At 37.1% G+C, this 14,598-nt stretch overlaps 1 long non-coding RNA gene across 1 annotated transcript in view; it reads right to left on the bottom strand.

The window, feature by feature from the left end:
• The window catches only part of LOC148131294 (uncharacterized), a 37,644-nt gene extending 27,276 nt beyond the window's left edge, over positions 1-10,368 (bottom strand). The window contains exon 1 of the long non-coding RNA XR_015748707.1: positions 10,247-10,368. This is a non-coding gene — a long non-coding RNA (uncharacterized LOC148131294). The remainder of the gene's footprint in view (positions 1-10,246) is intronic.
• Between the last annotated feature and the right edge of the window lie 4,230 nt (positions 10,369-14,598).

Here is a 14,598-nt window from a genome sequence, read left to right as displayed (position 1 = left end):
TAAATAGCCCTTAGCATTCCTCACTACTGACCATAATGGCCGGGGCTGTTGGGAATTATACTTCAGCAACATCTAGCGGGCCATAGGACCCCCAGCTCAAATCTGGAACTCATCAGGTTGCCACAAGATTTCTGTTTAGTTTGAACTCCTTATTTCTAGAACAGAATAGAATAAGTAAAAATAACCACATTTGCCATGAGGAGACAAACATTAGAATTAATTAAATGTTTTTATTAGGCAAAAAGTGGTGTAGGATTTTGAGGTTTCAAGAACTTTGATCAGATAAGATGATGAAATGAAAATCAGAATGAATAAAGAGATTAAAAAATGGCTGCCGATCAAGCCACAAATGCATTGGGTAATTTTTTATGAATGCTGAAATATTCTATAAGCATGTAATCTGGGTTCTGTCAGATTCAGAGCTAGATCCATCAGTCAATTGACAGGAAACAAGCAAGCAACTGTAGATCCCCCATTCTATAAATTTCAAATCTACTTCAAAGCTCAAAACTGTTTCTGTTCTTAGGTAAAACATTTAGGTCCCCTGGAGATGGATGAAATAATTTTTATAAAGACAGAGATTGCGTTATTTTTTTTTAAAAAAAAAGTCAGTAGAAGCCTCATCACAAGGTTCAGCCTAGTGATGAGAGCCTAGTGATGAGACATACCCTTTGACACATAAGTAACTTTCATGGTATACAAACCTCTCCCTTACTGGTTGCATTCACAAACACACTTAACTTTAACTAAGCATCCATCTTCCTTTAAAACTGAGCATAACTTTGAACCTGGGACAAGTAGTGAATGAGTATGATAAAAATGTAAGCAATATCATTTCATTCTCATAGCTGTTGAAATAAACAGTGCTGAATGTTGGAAAAGCTTTTTGCTTCCTCTTTTTTCTGTTTACTCTTATAGTTGTAAAGACTATTATTTTTTCTTTTGCAGCCAACCTAAAGAGGTCATGTAGCTTATTCACATTTTTAATTATCAGGAGTATTTTCAACGATAGCTTTTTAATGGTGTTTTTTCAAAGATTTTTACAATCAGTCTCCCTCTGCTCTATCATATCTTTGATGTAAGCAGCCTTTGAAGGTTAAACAAGGATAATGCATTTGAACATCATTTTACCTTGGATTGTGAGTACATTAAGTTTTCAAATATACCCATTAAAAAGAAAGAAAGCTTTAAAGATGTTAAACAGAAAAGAAGTCCAATGGCACAAGGAATGTGTCTGTTTTAGAAGAATGCAATGGATACTAGTTTAAGCCCTTGCTTAACATTTTACAGTTGACTTGGAGTGTCTTACTGATGCAATCACTTCATGTAGAATAACAAGAGACGCATGGCTGCATGTACTCATTTAAAGTCACACTTAAGTCTCCCACAAGCCCTTATATAATTTGTGTTGATAGTTTCCACTGATAACTGTGATTCACTGTCACAAAAACCATTCTATTGGATACCAAGGACACCACTTGCTGTTTAAATAGCATTTCAAGCCTTCAGAGCACTTTATCTCAGTAATCCCCTTAAGCTTCCTCTAAGATATGTCAATATTACCACAGGTATCACTCTATCATGAATAGAAGTTTTCTTAGTTGGCCGATTGATCAAGTCAAGTACTTTTCCTTTTATTAATAGCAGTTCTAAAGCCCTGTGAGTTGTCATCTTCTTATCTGAATATGTTTTCTGCAGGTACTGCATATTGGATAATTTCATCTGAGAAATAACTGTTGTTCAGGTTTAGGTATCAACATTGTATCTGCTGTATGCAACTCTTCAACCAGTTTTAGAATTCTCATGTTGTTTAAATTGAAAAAGACCATCATCAAGGGTTTATAATTTTATGTAATCATTGGACTGGAAAAGATCTTGGAGATCTTTGTGACCATCCCACATTAACGGCTGTGCCATCTTTGGTTGAAAATCTCCAGTGATAGCCCATCAGGATTTCACAGTCAGGAAGGTCCTTATATTGAGGTAGGGTCTTTCCTTAGAAAGCTTCTACTTATTGACTTATCCTTTGGCATTACAGAAAATAAATCCATATTCTCTTTCTTGTGACACCCCTTCAAGTCTGCTGTCATGCTTCCTTTTATATTTTTCTCTTTTACACTAAATATACCCAATTCTTTTAACTGTTCTTCATAGATTTAGCCTTCAAACCCTTCATCATCTTTGATCTTCTTTGCACTTTTTTTCAGTTCCTCAAAAACTGGATGCATTGTTCCAGGTACAGTCTGACCAATGCAGCATAGAAAGGAATTATCACTTTCTATGATCTTGACATTATACATTGATGCAGCCTAAGATTCCATTGGCTCTTTTGGCAGCTGCAGCACACTGCTGACTCATATTTAATCTGTGATCTTCCAGGATATTCAGATCCTTTTTGTAAGCACTGCTGCTGAACCTTGTACTGGTACATTTTTCCTTCCTAAGTGCAGAGTCCTACATATCTTGCCATTGAATGGCATATTGTTGGAAAAGGCACAGTGTTCAGATCTATCAAGATACTTTTGAATTGTGAACCTGTTTTGAGATGCTAGCAATCCCACCTTTCTGTCATGTGTAAATTTGCTGAGTATCCACTCTAACCCCAGATCTATGTCTTTTAGAAAATGATTGAAGAGCACTGAGTCCAGGACTGAAGTATATCCCATTGCATATCTCTCTCTATGTAGATATAGATCTACTAATAACTACACATTAGATGTGGTTGTTCATTGTTCAACCAACTGTAAGTAACCAATTGTTGCCAGATGTAAGTTCATCTGTGGAACTATTAATCCCACCCTATTCCATTTTTTTTCCAAAAAAGAAGCTACAGTCATTTTTTTTCAAATGCCTCACTGAAGACTTACTGAAATCTAGGTACACCATATTCTCTATATTCCCTGTGTCTACTAATCTAGTCATATGTCAAAAAAGCAATAAGGTTGGTGTTAATCATAATCTATTTTAACAAATGTAGGCTTCTAAGAATCACCTTGCTCCTTTCTAATTACTTGCAAGTCTACTGTTTGATGATATTATTTAGATGCTTCTTCGGTATTTCTGATTGATCTGCAATTCCAATAGTCCACTTTTTCCCATTTCAGAATCAGAACATTAACTCTGGTCCAGTTTTCCAGCTGTAACATAGTGATTCATAGATTGCTTTAGCGCCCTAGAATGTAATCTATTCAATTTGATCTGGCAACTTGAATTCATTCAAATACCTAAATCTTCCCTCACCACTTTCTTGACCATTTTGATCTGCATCATCCTTCTGTACCCCACTCCCATAATGTAAATTCTGGGAGATTAGATCACTTTGTTCTTTTATGAAAAAAAGGAGCCACAAAATAGGAATTAAGCACTTTGGAACTAAGATTTGTCATTGAAAGGTTTAGGTTTTGGGTTTCCTAAATCGAAATTGTGGTTATTTCTGGTACAGACAACAGAACATGTCAAAAACTGGTTAAATAATTATGTCAGATGGAATAAAATCCTCATATAAACTAACTAGAATTTTTGATTTATGTATCACACAAACATAATTAGTTGCTTATTCAAGTTAGGGATGGATAGAGGCAAATTTGAGATCTAGTTTGGATCTTTGTGTGAAATACAATAGATGAAAAATGTTTTAATAATATTAGCAATTGGAAAGCTTCCACCCTTCCTTGGGACAAAAAATAATAATATTCAGGCAGGGAGAGAAATTCATATATTTTTGGAACAGGATTGAGGAAGACATGTTTTGAAATATATTTTTATAGTAATTACAAATTCTTGGACTGAACATGAATTCCAAGTGTTCCTCATATATTTTTATATGCCTGCCTACCTAAGACACCACTTAAGATACTGGTTAACAGACTTCAGTGTTATAGTATGTGCTTTTTTAAAGTAGATCTTGCAGATCTACTTTAAAGTAGATCTTGCAGAAGTTTTTAATTTCTGCTCTAAGAGTATCCAGTATTAGAGAAGCAGGTTTCATATATCATAGAACAAAAAGACACCAAGACACTTAGTAAGATCAGTGATGAGGTCGGTGTGTTGCATGACACCACTAACTCAGACAACACAGCATGGCACAGCATGGCTCCATACTGTCATGTTTTGTGAATCCAAAAACTCAATTACTGTATGGAGCTCTATCCAGTTAGTCCTCCAGAAAAACAAAAGAAAACAAAATTAGAGATATTAGAGGTGTCAAATGACTGGAAAATAAATTGTTGCAATATAGAACCATTGCCAAGCTTTGGCAGCTCCAGGAAATGCCTCTCAAACACAGATGGGGACTACAATGCCTAACTAAAATGGCTGCCAAATTAAATAGCAAGGTCTTCTGGTTAGATTATGCATGTTGCACAAATCAGGCCTTTTCCTTGTCAAATTTGTGATGTATCAGATTTCATTCCTGCATCTGAGGTGACAATATTGACCTCCCTGCCTCTGCCACTCTAAAAAAAAAAAAAAAGTGAAGACCTTTTTGTTTTCCTCATTAGTTGTTCTACATTATAGTACGAACATTCCCCAGAGATTTCATACAGCTGGATTTGAGAAAACAGAATGAATTGGAAAGTTACTAATCAACTGTTTTTTGCTTTATGTCTGGTGGCCAGAAAAGCAAAAATGAAAAGTCAGTACATTGTATCCTGAAGAAGTATTTTTAGCTTATGGTTCTGAGCTTCAGCACCTGGCTCATACGAAGTGAGAACAATCAACCAATGGAACAGCTTGCCCTCGGAAATTGTGGGAGCGCCATCACTTGAGACCTTCAAGAAGAGATTGGACTGCCATTTGTCAGAAATGGTGTAGGGTCTCCCGCTTGTGCGGGAGGTGGGTGGACTAGATGACCTATAAGGTCCCTTCCAACTCCAAATAAATGTTATCTGTTATCTGTTAAATCTTCATCATCATCCTGGATTTTCTTCTGGGCTGAATGATTAGATACAGTTACCAGATGCTCAGCATTCTAAAGTTTGCCTTTCATGATGTAGGGCCTGATACTATCAGATGATGTAATGGTGTGTGGAAATGACCTTGAGACACAGGAAGAAGAGCTACAGCCAGGGCAATGGTCAAGTAATCATCAGCCTAGTTGACAGAAGAAATGTCTAAGAAAGGATACTCCCTAGTTCTGAGGTTGTAAAGACAGGAGAAAATACATTTTCAAAGTTGCTTGATTCTGTTAATGTAACCTTACAATAAGGTAGTTCTGGATGTTCTTCTTGTCTGGATTACTTTGCAAGGCTGATAGATGAAGAGGCATAGATATGTTATGACATTATCAAATCAAACTTTAATCATGTAATTGGGCTGTATAATTCAATAGCAAGGAGTGAGTCAGAAAAATGAAAATGCACCACAAGGGAGAAATGAACAGAGTAGGGAATGTACTAGGGAAATAAACAAATCCAATTTTGCTTCTTTTCCAAATAACCTTTTTTATTGGGATGTATTATAAGTTTTGTTCCAACTTATACATTTCTATGTGCAGAAAAATGGCAACCCAGCATGGCCTGGTTGATTCACTCTTCTTGTACATTAGTTATTTATCTAACTTGGGTTGCTATATAGTTATATAATGGTTTTCACCAGTGGGTAAACAAGTCTCAGTTGGTTTGCTATCCCAGACTATGGCTTTGACAATTAACCTACTGATTTCCTCTAAGTAAATCCTTGAATTTACTTAATTTCCGAGACTAAGTCTTGGCCCCTTCTAAGAAAAAATATTGATTCTCAAGTTGGCGAAATTGTCAGATTTAAAAAGACTTCCCAGGAACACTGAGGAGAAATATTAATGCATTTTCCTCAGAAATATTTTAGACACTAAGCAGCCCTGAATCATCTGAACCCATTGACCACTTTTTTCTTATTATAAGCTATGCTAATATACATGGTGAAATCCCAACTTATGAAATAAATGTTAGGATTTTTAAACAGATTTAGTTGCATTGCATTCATGATAGATAGGTAGGTAGATAGGTAGATAGGTAGGCAGGCAGGCAGGCAGGCAGACAGACAGACAGACAGATAGATAGATAGATGGATTATAGATAGATGATAGATAGATGATAGATAAAGTGGGGGGGAGGGAGAGAGAGAGAGAAATATTATACTTCCAAGGGTCCCTCCCCATATGGATCAACTTCTGACCTGCCTACCAAAATACCACTAATGTTTAAATGCAACACTGCAAGAAGTCCAATCCAATCCAATATCAATTTAGCAACACAAACCATACTGAACCATTGCAACAAAACTTGTTTATGTGTCGTTTGTGTGCAGAAAAGTAACTTCTAGAACATCATCAATGCTGATCCTATTCTATGACACCTAAATATGCTCTCATAACTGTTCCAGCTCTGGTTAAAAAATAAATCCAGGAGAGTTTTAAGGGAGAAGCAGAGCAAAGTTCATGTAGTTTGTCCCTCTTTTTCTTTAAAGTAGTCAGCTCCCCCTAAAACACTTTCAGAAGAGTGGTTTTAAAGCTAGTGTTTTATTTCTTACAGAATAGAATTGTTTTTTATAAACAATTGTCATTCTACAGTCATACTTAGGAGCAGAGTAACCTATCAATATGCACACACATCTTCCTCTTCCCTCTTTAGACTTGACCTTCCTGACTGATTAATATGACGTAGCTTCTGATGTCAGTGTGATGTTTCAAATACCCTTTGCCTTGAAACAACACTACATTTGTTGATCAGCGTAAGCAACAGGGAAATAGGATTTCTGCTTTACGTGGTTAGGAAGGAAATGGGTCAACATGAGTTAACAACTACAACACATATCTTTCCATCAAGTCATGAAATAATAGATGGGGAGTGTCTTTCAGTGAGGAAGAAAGCTATAGCATAATAGTTAAGAAAATAGATATGGAACAACAGCATCAATGTGAATAAAGATCAGGGTTTTCTCTATTTTTCATCAAAAATTAGTTATCCTTCCTATGCAGAAGACCCGCTAACCCTATAATGGACCTTCTGCAAAGCAAAGAAAGGCTGGAAAGGTATGTCTCCAGGCTTGGGGTTCTGGACTGCGCTAATTTGTGGTTGCTTGGTTTTGTTGTTGCTGCTGCTTTTTGTTTGTTTTTTCCTGGGTTACTTATTGTATTTGTGTAGGGTTTTTTGTTCTATGTTTTTTTATAGCTTTTCATTGTGGTTAGCCATCCAGAGCCTTGAATTTTAGATAGGCAGCCATATACAGTAAACTGAAATAAATAAGCAGTACAAAATAATTTAAGAAGCCAATAAACAAGTCTAGACACAAATATTTGTAAGCATTAATAATTAAACAGAATTTGATAGAGATATTATCTACTTCTGGTTTAGTATGGTCAGGATGGAAATGAGTTGTTGAATTTTGCACATATTAAAGTTTATGATACCTGGGCTGCAAAAAAACCTGGACAAATTCTAAGTGTCAGAAAAAACATACAGAACATTCCACCTCTTTGATGTTATCCAGTGGTTGTCCGTATCTTGCATGTCTGATAGTCCTAGCAAATACATCCTCTGACAACCTGGAGCTTTTCTAGGATTTATTGTGGTAGAAATGAAATGTGGGAGCAGTTTGGCCATCAAGGTCAAGATGTGATAATTAATCTCTCTCCCTGTTGCACATTTCCAAACAGACACAAGAGAAAGGTAGATAAACCATCTCCATTGATGAAATACTTGACATTTCCTGCCACAGCACAGAGTTCAAAAACAGACGGCTCGGTGGCCCCACGCTTCTGCAGGGTCATTTGCAAAAATGAATCAAGCAAATGTAAATTCATTTATACTATAAATTCACTCGCCAAAAGCAACACCAGCCATCAGAACCTCCATTCTCACCCGGACCTAACCGTACAGAGACGTGCCCGCTCCAGTATACTCTGCACAGAACTCAAAAAATGTCTAGGCAATGGAGAAAAGGATCTATACATTGACTACCGTACTGACTGTATCAAAAGTAAGTCACACTACCCACAACTCAGCATCCAACCCTACTTAAACCAATCCACCATCACCCAAGACTAGGCACGCATACCCCTAACTACACCAATTCCAACTACAGCTGGCTTTACATGCAAGCTACTCAATGCAAGAAGCCTTGTAAATAAAATATCTGAATTTCTCCTCTTACTAAATACGGCTAAATTTGACATCATATTTGTCTGTGAAACATGGCTCAACACATCTCTCCCTGACTCCATTACTATAATAAGAGACTATCATGTTTACCAATCAGATCATGAAATCCGTAGAGGAAGTGGTGTTGCTATCTTCTATAAAAAGTCCTTACATCTAAAAAACATCCAAGTTACCCAGAAGCATGCCCAGTATTTCCTATTCGAACCACAGACAACTACAATGATCTAATACATATCAATTTTACAGAAGACAATGTTGAAAAAGCACTACGCAATCTAAAACCATCTCTATCTATTGGTCCAGACGGAATATGTGCCTACTTCTTAAAAAAGCTATCTACTGCCAGAGCTGAACCTCTAAGCATAAACTTTGAAAAATCTTTCAGGACCAGCTCCTTACCAAAACTATGGTCAAAAGCAACAGTCATCCCCATCTTCAAAAAGGGAGACCCCAGCCTAGTTGAAAATTACAGACCAATCTCTTTATGCTGTGTTACCTGTATTATTATTAACCAATTATTAACCAATCCATTATCCTCCACTTAGAGACAAACAACCTACTCTCTAATAAACAATTTGGTTTCAGAAAAAAAAAACTATCTTGTAATCTGCAACTCTTACACTGCAAAAACATATAGACTACACAATTCGATCAGGGCAAAGCAACAGACGCAATCTATATAGACTTATGTAAAGCCTTTGATTCAGTGGTACATGGCAAACCACTACTAAAACTAAAATCTTATGGTATCTCTGGACACCTGCATAACTGGATAGAAGCTTTCCTGTAAAACACACAACAAATGGTCAAAATTGGGAGCATCCTATCAAATTCTGTACCTGTCAACAGTGGTGTTCCCCAAGGCAGTGTTCTAGGACCAACTCTCTTCATACTCTACATAAATGACCTCTGTGATCATATTAAGAGCAACTGCGTTCTCTTCGCTGATGATGTAAAGCTATTCAACACCATAGACAATACTGCTACCCTTCAAAAAGACCTCGACTTTGTATCAGAATGGTCAATCAAATGGCAACTTTCAAATCTCAACAAATAAATGCTCTGTCTTACATATTGGCAAAAAAAATAAATCAGAAAATAAAATACAAGCTGAATAGTCAAGACCTTGTTGGTGATCCAAACTCTGTCAAGGACCTTGGAATACTCATCTCTAATGATCTAAGTGCTAGAGCCCACTGTAACTACATAGCCAAAAAGGCATTGAGAGTTGTTAACCTAATCCTACGTTGCTTTATCTCTGGTAATATCACACTACTAACTAGAGCATACAAAACATTTGCTAGACCAATACTTGAATACAGCTCATCGGTCTGGAACCCACATTATGTATCTGATATTAACACAGTTGAGAAAGTCCAGAAATATTTCACAAGAAGAGTTCTCCACTCCTCTACTCGTTGCAGAATACCTTATGCCACCAGACTTGAAATTCTAGAACTATGCCATCTTTGGTCCGATCTAAGTATAGTATATAAAATTATATATTGCAATGTCCTACCTTTCAATGAATACTTCAGCTTCAACCATAACAATACAAGAGCACACAATAGATACAAACTCAAGGTTAACCGCACCAAACTTAGTTGCAGGAAATACGACTTCAGCAACAGAGTGGTCAATGTCTAGAACACTCTACCTGACTATGTGGTTTCTTCCCCAAACCCCCAAAACTTTAACCTTAGACTGTCTACTATTGACCTCACCCCTTTCCTAAGAGGTGTGCAGGGGTTGTGCATAAGCACACCAACGTGCCTACCATCCCTGTCCTATTGTTTCTTTTATTTTTTCTCATATGTATCAATTTCATGTATTCATAACTATGTTTATTCTTACACCTATTATCTTGTAAGTGATTGACAAATCAAATCAAATAAAAATAAATAAATAAATAGGTTTACTAGAGAGAATTATGAAACTTCACATGGAAGGAGATTCTCTGTCTAAGAGCACCCTGGAAACCTCTGCTCCTTATCTGTTAATCCACAGGCTTAAACAATTCTACAACCAAGAATAAAGCAACATGTCAACTGAATACTTAGTTTAAGGCCCCAGCATAAGAAACAGGGATATTTATAAGTAGCGCTTACTAGGAGAGCTATTAACATTAGACATTACTTAAAAAACTACTGCATATTTTCCTTAAACATTTAGAGGACTTGTAATTACTCTGCTGGACTGCATGCTAATGTGATTCATGAGCTATAAATAAGATTGCAAAAGCCACCCAGTTGACTTCCTGGACAGCATTCATTTCCTGAGGCAGCAGTGGAAAAGGTCACCATCAGTTTAATGCTTTTACATAATATTTTAAGGTAAGAAAGGACAACAAGAACCCCAGTGGCTGATTGTATAAACAATTGGGCATAGTTGCTATTAAGTAGTTGCTGCCCAGTGAAGATGTGCATACTGAAAGCTTTGTGTAACTTGAGATTCGGAGGTGATATGTGTGTGGAATTGTGCCACACTAATAAACTTGAGATGATGCTGGTGTTCCTTCCACCTACCTGCTAAGAAATGGTCTTTTGGGAGCACTTAGACTTTGCACTGGGCAGAGGTGGTATTCAGCAGGTTGTGACCAGTTCTGGAGAACCAGTAGCGAAAATTTTGAGTAGTTCGGAGAACCGGCAAATACCACCTCTGAATGGAAATTTTACAGTATCCTTCCCCTGCCACGCCCACCAAGACACACCCACAGAACCAGTAGTAAAAAAAATTTGAAACCCACCACTGGCACTGGAGCTGAGGACAAAGTTATTGTTGTTGTTTCTGGAGGTTTTCAACCTCCATGCCTTAGGGGAAGATTCCTGAACAGTGTTTGAGTTCATACCTTCCAGGTGAGCAAGGATTTCTCATAATAACTGTGGATTCAACATATACGACTTCACACAGATTAGATCTAATCTATACATTAGTATAAATTAGATTGCTGTTAAGAAAGAGGACATAGATATTTGCCTTTTGCCATGGTCTGATCACTTTCTTAGGAAATTGCACGTTTTGGTTGTCCTGACTCTCTGTAAAGGTGGTAGACCAATTATTTTGTTCCACCCCAGACACTGAATGTATCCCAATGTTTCCAGATAATACTTAAAGTTTATTTCAACCACCTGGAAGGCATTTCTGTCTCATAGCTGATTGGTCTGTGGAATACAGAAAAGGTCACAGCACTTGGTAGCAATTTTCCTAGTGGGGTTTATCAATAATAACCAATCCCAAACAACCCCTTGCTTTACTGAAGAGCTAAGGATTGCCACTAATGGCAACATAACAGAGTCACTTTGATTGGTTGCAACATATTTTCCTTTGATCTGTGATCCCTGATTACTTGGGGGTTGATTTATAGAACTAGAGGAGAAAAATATGAACAGAAGAGATGTCTAGAGCATCACTGGTATAAAACAAGAAGTGAATATCATCAAATACTGATACGATCTTAAGTCTGAGTCTACATAGTGGCAATAAAGCTAGAGAGATCTAGTTCTGTTTATTGTATCTATAAATTCCCAATTAGAAGTTCTGTTATGTATAATCTGGACTCTTTTGAAGAAGGATGGGTGAGCCGCAGCTTCAAGAAGTAAATTGCACTACATTAAAGGTGTCTTAGTAGATGAAATCATTCTTATCCACTGTGGTTAAGATGATGACTGGACAGAATCTACAATGGTAAACATTTTTTAGCCTGTAGGGTTTGAGGAAGTGGATAAAACATTTTGTGATTTGAATACTATTTATAGACATAACCTATGCTCTGCTTGGTTTTTCCAGATGGCCAGCAGGATGTATTTGCTGGATCTAAGAGAGTGTTAATGCTCTTTGAGGGAAGGCATGGTGTCACCTGCCTTAAAATATGTGTGCTTTTCTGAAGAAGCCTTTCTTGGTCTTAGCCATTCTTGGAACTATCACACAGTCTCCAATATCTCTTTTCTGAGGAAGATTGTAATTAAAATTGTAGAGATTCAGAGGATCCTGGAAAGAAGTCTGGCCAAGGGAGAGAAATAATATTGGTTGCAAAGAGTTTAGTCTCATGTAATTTAATATCTACATTCAGTTGCTAAAAGAGGCTGCCTGCCACTTTAGGATATGGTATCAAAATACGTCCCCTTGTACTTAGGAAGCCAGTTAAAACCATGTTATATCAACAGGTGTTCAGTCCCTAATTGTCCTAAATGCAACATGAGCATTTTATTTAGTTTTTATTTGCCTGGAACTTATATTATGATTTTAACTGTGTATTCCAATAGTATTATTTGACTTCCAAAGTGCTAGTTGTTTAACATAGTCTGTGATGGATGGATGGATGGATGGATGGATGGATGGATGGATGGATGGATGGATGGATGGATGGAAAATGCAAACTACTCAATGCAAGAAGCCTCGTGAATAAAATACCTGAATTTCTCTTCCTCCTAAATATGGCTAACTTCGACATTATATTTGTCTGTGAAACATGGCTCAATGCATCTCTCCCCGACTCCATTACCACAGTAAGAGACTATCATGTTTACAGATCAGATCGTGAAAATCGTCGAGGAGGTGGAGTTGCTATATTCTATAAAAATCCTTACATCTAAAAATATCCAAGTTACCCAGGAGTTTGCCCTTCCTGAAACCATCATCTGTGAACTATCCTCAAATATCACAATTCGATTCTTACTATGTTACAGAGCACCTGATTATGACATCGAACATGTAAACAAGCTAAATACATTACTAACATGGGCTGCATCCTGCCCATACCCTTTTATCCTTCTTGGTGATTTCAATCTACCTCATATTAACTGGACCCTAATGATTGTACAACTGAAATCATACACACAACCTTCTACAATGCTATTACAAATCTGGGACTGGAACAACTAGTAACCAACAACACTAGACTAAACAACTGCCTCGATCTCATCTTCTGCAACAGTTTGAACCTAATCTACGGAATACAATCTAAAGAACCCTTTTCCAGTAGTGACCACAATATGATCGACTTTTGTCTCAACATACATCCACACAAAAATCACCACAATGATGTAATCCCCTATTGTAACTTCAAAAAGGCAACTATGATCTTATAGACAACGATCTCTCATCCCTTGATTGGCAATCTCTATTCACTGGATGCAATACTGTTGAAGACCATTATAACATATTTTTACTTGAAGTCAAAAGAGTCATCAAACTATATGTACCAACAACAACTCCCAAAACAAAACAAAAAGCAGATTACCCATATCAATAAGGAAACTTCAATCCAAAAAGAGATCACTCTGGCGGAAAAACAAATCTGGTCACGTTGCCAATTTCAAAAACGATACAAAAATCTATGCCACCAGATAAAGACCGAATGCACCAATTATCACATTAAACAAGAGGAAAACCTTCTAAGCACCAATTCCACCGCGCTTTTTACAATTTTGTAAACAACAAACTAAAAGACTCAAGGTCCATCCCTCCCTTGATAGGACCTGATGGTAAAGACTGTAACGACGACACCATTAAAGCCAACATCTTTAACACATTCTTCGGCTCAGTATTTGTAAACAGCAATGGATCATGCCCAATATTTCCTAGCTGTACCACAGATAACAACAATGATCTAATACATATCGATTTCACAGAAGACAATGTTGAAAAAGCAATACGCAACCTAAAACCATCTCTATCTATTGGACCGGATGGAATATGTGCCTACTTCTTAAGAAAGCTATCCTCTGCCATAGCCAAACCTCTAAGCATAATCTTTGAAAAATCTTTCAGAACCAGCTCCTTGCCCAACCTATGGTCACAAGCCACAGTCATCCCCATCTTCAAAAAGGGAGACCCAAGCCTAGTTGAAAACTACAGGCCAATCTCCTTATGCTGCGTCACCTGTAAAGTCATGGAATCAATTATTAACCAATCCATCATCCTTCACTTAGAGACAAATAACCTACTCTCCAATAAACAATTTGGTTTCAGAAAAAACTATCCTGTAATCTGCAACTCTTACACTGCAAAAACATATGGACGACACAACTCGACCAGGGCAAAACAATAGACGCAATCTACATAGACTTCTGTAAAGCCTTTGATTCAGTGGTACACGACAAACTACTCCTAAAAATAAAATCCTATGGTATCTCTGGACAACTGAATAACTGGATAGAAGCATTCCTGTCAAACAGACAACAAATGGTCAAAATCGGGAACGTCCTATCAAATCCAGTACCTGTCAATAGTGGTGTTCCCCAAGGCAGTGTTCTAGGACCAACTCTCTTCATACTCTACATAAACGACCTCTGTGATCATATTAAGAGCAATTGCGTTCTCTTCGCTGATGATGTAAAGCTGTTCAATACCACAGACAATACTGCTACCCTACAAAAGATCTTGACTATGTATCCGAATGGTCAAACAAATGGCAACTTCAAATCTCAACAAATAAATGCTCTGTCTTACATATTGGCAA

The sequence above is a fragment of the Notechis scutatus genome, chromosome 3 (assembly GCF_049901735.1).
Source record: "Notechis scutatus isolate UNSWTSFEM ecotype Mainland chromosome 3, rNotScu1.2, whole genome shotgun sequence".
NCBI lineage: Eukaryota > Metazoa > Chordata > Lepidosauria > Squamata > Elapidae > Notechis > Notechis scutatus.
This window is presented reverse-complemented; position numbering and strand designations above follow the sequence as displayed.